Source organism: Helianthus annuus, chromosome 3, assembly GCF_002127325.2.
Source record: "Helianthus annuus cultivar XRQ/B chromosome 3, HanXRQr2.0-SUNRISE, whole genome shotgun sequence".
Classification (NCBI taxonomy): Eukaryota; Viridiplantae; Streptophyta; class Magnoliopsida; order Asterales; family Asteraceae; genus Helianthus; species Helianthus annuus.
The window spans coordinates 172,282,597-172,289,597 of record NC_035435.2 but is presented as its reverse complement, the minus strand read 5'-3'; the positions used below and the strand labels follow the sequence as shown (position 1 = coordinate 172,289,597).

The 7,001-nt window shown below is 38.8% G+C and overlaps 1 non-coding gene across 1 annotated transcript; it reads right to left on the bottom strand.

The window, feature by feature from the left end:
• Nucleotides 1-5,719: 5,719 nt before the first annotated feature.
• Nucleotides 5,720-5,826, bottom strand: LOC118490889. The gene has a single exon (XR_004890114.1). It is a non-coding gene; the product is annotated as a small nucleolar RNA R71 (small nucleolar RNA).
• Between the last annotated feature and the right edge of the window lie 1,175 nt (nt 5,827-7,001).

The window sequence follows — 7,001 nt, the reverse complement described above, 5'->3', positions numbered from 1 at the left end:
AGGACTCCCACGGACCTCTCGAGGTCATGACATGATTTGGGTTATCGTCGATCGATTAACCAAGTCAGCTCACTTTCTGCCAATTCGCGAGAAAGACAGTACAGAGAAGTTAGCTGAGCTTTATCCCAAAGAAATAATAGCATGTCAAGGAGTACCTATTTCAATAATCTCGGATCGCGATGGTCGCTTTGTGTCAAGAATATGGCAATCATTTCAGGAATCGCTTAGATCTCGTTTGGATCTAAGCACAGCATTTCATCCGCAAACCGATGGACAAAGTGAGGGAACCATCCAAACGTTGGAAGACATGCTTCGTGCATGTGTGATTGATTTAGGCGGAAACTGGGATACTCATTTACCTCTAGTAGAGTTCTCGTATAATAACAATTATCACACAAACATCAAAGCCGCCCCATACGAAGCACTACACGGACGGAAGTGCCGATTACCGTTGTGCTGGGCGGAAGTCGGAAACAAACAACTCATTGGCCCTGAACTGGTCCAAGAGACTACTGATAAGATAGCAAAGATACGAGACCGTATCAAAGCGTCTCGTGACTGACAAAAGAGCTACGCGGACAGAAGACGTAAACCATTATCCTTCGAGGTCGGAGACAAAGTCTTACTAAAAGTCTCACCTTGGAAAGGCGTAGCTAGATTCGGGAAACGCGGAAAAATAAACCTGAGATACATTGGGCCATTTGAGATTCTAGAAAAGATCGGTACCATCGCGTACAAGTTGAAACTGCCAGAAGAACTCAGTAACGTACACGACACATTTCATGTGTCGAATCTCAAGAAAAGTCCGACCGTCGAGACAGTTATCATCCTAGCGGATGAAATTCATGTTGAGGACACGCTCTAGTTTACTGAAGAACCCATTAAGGTTATGGACCGGAAGGTCCACAAGACAAGGAGAAGTCATATCGAACTAGTCAAGGTCCGCTGGAATTCACGTCACGGACCCGAGTACACATGGGAACGTGAAGATTAGATTAAGGAAAAATATCCCCACCTGTTCGAGGAGACTCCTGCAAAGGATGGCTCAACTTGAATTTCGGGACGAAATTCTTTTTAACAGGGGGAGAATGTAACAACTGGCAAATAACTTGTAATTCCGTACAATCTAATCACTATTTATATTTCTTAATCTCATGCATCTAGCGTAATTTAATAACGTAACTGTGTCGTATACTGGATAACAGGGTTAGGACAAGAAAACAAAGCTAAAACATATGCTAGTTTTCGTCATATTTCGAAACCAGTCAAACAATAAAAGTGTTGGTAGAAAGTGCTGCGTGCACTATTCACGGTTACACTATTCATGCCAGCAAAACCGTGAAAACAGAACGAAACACTGAAAAACGACACACGGATAACATAACTGAGTCCATTTATATAAGAAAACAATAATACGAAAACATATCTTGCAAAGATACAGAACTTTCCGGTATGACGCCTAATTACAAAAATGTCTGTTTTGGCTAAAAATATAACATTTTTAACGCGTCCGAATCCGTAATATAGCATTTCCGGGACTCCGAAATTATGTCAGTTGATTAAAAACACGCTAAAACATTTTAAGGATGTCAACAGAATGTCCGAAACCACAAGCTTTCGTTATTATATCACTATGCATTAAACTAGTTCGTTAGCGAACCGACGAACTAGCAAACGATATTTTCGCCACTATAACAACCAAACGAAGAAGCTAGTGAACTAGTTAAGCTTATTTTGGGACTCGGAAACACTTCATGCATCACTTGACGGTGGAATAACAAAGTGCGACAAAGCTTCGTCGGTACGGCGCAAAAGTGCCGTGAATTAGCCGACGACCAAACGGAAAGCATCCGAAGTATCAAAATACCATTTCTACTAGTGTAGTGAACTAGTTAATATTAATTTTGTTTCCTAATCCCTAATTACCCCTTAACAGTGTAATTAAACAACTAACCACCAAACTTTATATATTTACCATAATATATGCTTTCTAACATTTTTTTTATAAAAAAAATAAATAAAAATTAAAAATACACCCCCATTTCGTGAATGATGGACCCCACCATCAACCTACATGTGAAAATATCTAAAATAAGTATGGAACTAGAAGATTTGGTTTGAAAAATTTACAAGATTTGATCATTACACCCTTACCTTACCAAGTGTCCATAACCTATCATTTCACTAAACATTTTTCAACCAAAAACCCTTTCATTCCTCCCTCAAATCTCGGCAGCCCCCAAGCCCTCTAAACCTCTCATTTTGATCCACCAAAATCACAATTTCAATCTCTAAAAACCCATTTCAAGATCACCCATGGAAGGTGTAAGCATGGAGCACACTTAAGAGCACTTTTGGAGCTTAATCTTCTTCTTATTTTCTTATTTAGCTTGTGCAATATTGTAAGTCTTCTAATCACCATTTTAAACTTCATATTACTAGTAGATTATGGAAGTACAAGTTGATCATAAAAAAAAAAAAGATTAATAAAAATTACACCAAAAACCCTAACCTCAAAGCTAATAAACACTAAATCTAACTATATTATGTGTTGATATGTGTAGATTAGTGTAGTTAGTTTGTATGATCATGTTGTGTATGTTAATTTTGTTAATATTAGTGAGTTAAAGTTTATATTTATGATGATCTTGCTAGTAGATTAATGTAGTGTTCAAGATTAGTGCTCATCTTGCCATGATGAACATAAAAATGTGATTTAAACATGGTTATGTTTAAATCTTAAAAAAATCATCATACTCACTTTCATGAACTAATTATATAATTTTTAGATTTCATTAAGAAGCAAGTGTTTAAATGGATTTAACTTTAATTTTTGGGAGTTTATTAAACTTTGTACTTACAAGTTAAGTTTAATAACTTGATTTTTATGAAATATCACTATAAAAAGTCTAGTAATCAAAGGGGTTAAAGTGGGAAAACTTAATTTGGAAATTGATTATGATTATGGGTTTAAACATGGTTTAAACACGTTTTATAACGTTGGAAACATCATAGCTTTAGGGGAAACTATGGCAAATTTTCTAAAAATCTAATCGCGATTAAAGAGGGGATTAAAGGGTGATTAACAATGTTAAACGCGATTAGTGGTCATAAACGTCATTTTGGAAACTCTAATGAGGATATTTAAGTCTTAAATATTTAATAAGTTTATGGACTAAAACTTACTCTTTTACAAAAATAAATGGTTAAAAGTGTAACCATATATGTATATATAATTTTTGGTAAAAAAAAATTATATATTTTCGTAAACTTGCTAACTGCATGTAATGTGTGCTATATATGTGTATGTATTAGATACCTATAGGGTGATCAAAATAAATACACAAACATGTTCCTACATGGTCCAAGAAATGCTAGTAAAATCGGATAATTAAACAAAATGGCCGAAATGGAAATACATAACAATTGATGACGACAATTTGGGCGTATCGACACCGTTAACAAGTTACTACAAAGTCGAGTCTAAAATAACATATTTTGGACGTTAAAACGATCACATATATAAGTGACCTATAACAAGAATCCGGAAAGTCGAAAACTATAAAAATTACCAAACATTTTTCATAGGAAAAATGAACTTATTTAAGTTGCTACTTGGTAACATTTTGGCAAAAATTGCAAGATTATGTTAATGGACTCATGAAGTTAGAATTGGGCCTATCAAAGTTAGTAATGGGCTAGGCCCAAATTCCTTAATACATGGGCTAGGGCCCAATGGCAATATGACATGGGCTCGGCCCAATAACATTAAAACATGGGTTAGATACGATAACATAGATGACATGGGCTCGGCCCAATGACATGAGCAAAGGCTCAGTGACATGCGTGCACTGCATGAGAACGTGTGAAAAACGAAGCCGATCACACATAAGTCAATACACACAGAATACATGAATACGTTTACGAATTCAATCCGTATAGAATATATGTATACACATAACAATCGAGCGAGTAAATTATCAACGCTCTAAAATACAAAGTTGTTCCAAAAATGACAAACGAGAACATAATAAAGAATTCAAGATGAACAACTTGTACGAGGTCCGAAAGACCTAGTGTCTAACGAGATTAGTACACATGTAGGTTATTGACACGTAAGGACGCTCACTTCGATATCATAATACACGGAACGCAAACTTGTGAGTTCATGTCCCTCCTTTCACTGATTTCAATGTTTTGTTTTCAAAAACATCGAGGGGAAATACATGCTAAAACTATTGGTATGTTAGTTACGGAGTAGAAGATAACATGATCAATGTGCATAAGTAGGATGATAACATTAATAACCATTAATCACATAGTGACCAAGGTGCAAAAGGTGTAGATCTATTGGGCTTGAGGCACGCCCCACTCCTGGTTGGTATACCCTGGAGTGCTTTTGTGATCCCAATGATGACAAAGTGTTCTCGGTTTGGTTATTTGCTTATGGTACATTATGTCAGGGGGCTCGCTACCCACTGATAGATCCTTAACAGACTCCATGAATGAATCAGAACATACCATGATTACAAGATAACATTTATGAGATTTCACATGATAACAAATACTGCATGAACTCACTCAACTTTTTGTTGACTTTTTAAAACTACATGTATTTCAGGAAACAGGTCTTGAGCCGGTAGATTCGGGAAAACAAATGACAACGATGGCCACTTTTGGAGGGTTTGTCTTTTATATCCCAACTTCGTATGGGTATATAAGGGACAAAACCTCACTATGTTTTATGTCAAAAGCTATCTTTTGTTATGTGTAAATAACTTAGAACTATGCTATGTCAAACGTTGTTGAAAACTTGTAATCTTTTGTTGAAAACTATATATCTATGGCATCGTTGACGGTTCATGTTGTTAATACATTTGGATGCAATGATTACCTTTCTTACGTCACACACAATACGCTTCCGCTACTAGCAGGGTGTGACATGCAGAGCTTAGCACGGGCCGTGCCTGGTCGGACACGGGCCGTGCCCAGCAGTGTCACTGGCAGTTTTTATTTTCCGAGTTACAGAGGGCTGAGCACGGGGCCGTGTCAGTGCAACACGGGGCCATGTCCAACTTTCCAGTAACAGGGATCCGGAAAACAATCGCTGTATCTCCGACCATGGGCCGTGTTCAGTGAGCACGGGGCCGTGGTGAACTTTCTGACCAACACTCTTTTCTGTTTTTATTGCAGGATTTGGAACCAGACGCCACCTTCTACGTAGTGTATGAGCTCCAGTTCTAATAAAGACATAAAAGAACCTCTAGAAGAACCCGAACGCTTTCTCAGAAAAAGACTTAAAGCTAAAAACCAAGAGAAGGTTTCGGGGGACCCACTTCCAATGGCGGACCAACGTACCCTCATGGATTACCTACGACCCACCGTAGGTAATCTCGGCGCCACTATCAATGCACCGAATGTTGAAGCCAATAACTTCGAACTTCGGCCACATTTGATACAAATGCTTCAAAACTCCGCAACCTTTCATGGGCTTGCGGACGCGGATCCCCATCTACATATTACTAATTTCTTAGAAGTATGTGATACCTTTCGGATCAATGGAGCATCAAATGACGCCATCCGCCTTCGAATGTTTCCATTTTCGCTAAAAGACCGAGCAAAAGCTTGGCTCAATGCCCTCCCAGTTGGTTCGGTAAACACCTGGGATGAACTCGCCCAAAAATTTCTATATAAGTATTTCCCTCCCGCTAAAACGGCTAGATTAATGACTGAAATTAATACATATTCACAAGAGGATGAGGAATCCTTATATGAAACTTGGGAAAGGTTCAAGGAGCTATTGCGAAAGTGTCCCCATCACGGTCTTGCGGTATGGCAACAAGTATCCACCTTCTATAATGGGTTGTTGCCACACACGAGACAAACACTTGACTCTAGCTCCGGGGGACTTTTAGGTAATCGCCGCCCACATGAAATATACAATCAAATCGAGGAAATTGCTCAAACCAATTTTCAGTGGCACACTCCCCGAGGTAATAAATCTATTGCCCCGGGCGCCCATAAGGTTGATGAAAGCACTTCTTTACAAGCCCAAATCGAGGCCCTTTCTTCAAAAATTAAAAAACTAGAAATGACAAAAACGGTCTCGGTAATGGCTTGTAAAGGGTGTGGTGGGCCACATGAAAATTGGAGTTGTATGAAAGAAACAGATGATCAAACAGAGTTGGTAAACTACATTGCTAATAGACCTAGGCCGTCGGGTCCCCCAACGGGTACCTACAACCAAGGATGGCGTAACCACCCTAACCTTGGTTGGAGAGAACCCGACAATAATAGTAACCAACAAAGTCTAAATCAACGAACAAACTTTCAACAACCAAGAAATGAGTCACAAAATTTCCTTCAACAACAAGGTGGACGAGAAAGGCTTGAAGATACTATATCTCGCCTCATCTCCGACACTGAAAAGAAAAACTCAGATCGGTTTCAACAATTGGAATCAAATTTTAGAAATCAACAAGCTAGTATACAAAACATTGAAAAACAAATAAGTCAACTAGCTCAAAATTTCTCCGAGAGACCACAAGGTGCGTTACCAAGTAATACCGAAACAAACCCAAAAGCTCAAGTTCATCTCAAAACATTAAGAAACCGTACCGTGGGTCCCGTGGAAGCTCCGCCACCACCAGCTGAGGAAAGCACAACACCGCCCCAACAAGATAAGGCTTCTCCTCTACTTCAAGAGCCCACCAAGGCTCCTCCGGTTCCGTACCCCGGTAGGTTAATTCGTCAAAAGACCAATGTGCAACTCGCAAAATTCGAAAGTCTATTAAAACAATTGCATGTTAATATTCCTTTCATAGAAGTCCTAACTCAAATGCCTAAATACTCAAAATTCATGAGGGACTTCCTCACTCATAAAAGGAAAATTGAATCAGTTAACCTAGGCGAAGAATGCTCCGCCCTCGTACTCAACAAACTTCCTCAAAAGAAGATTGATCCCGGAAGCTTCACAATTCCTTGCTCGATCGGGGAATCCC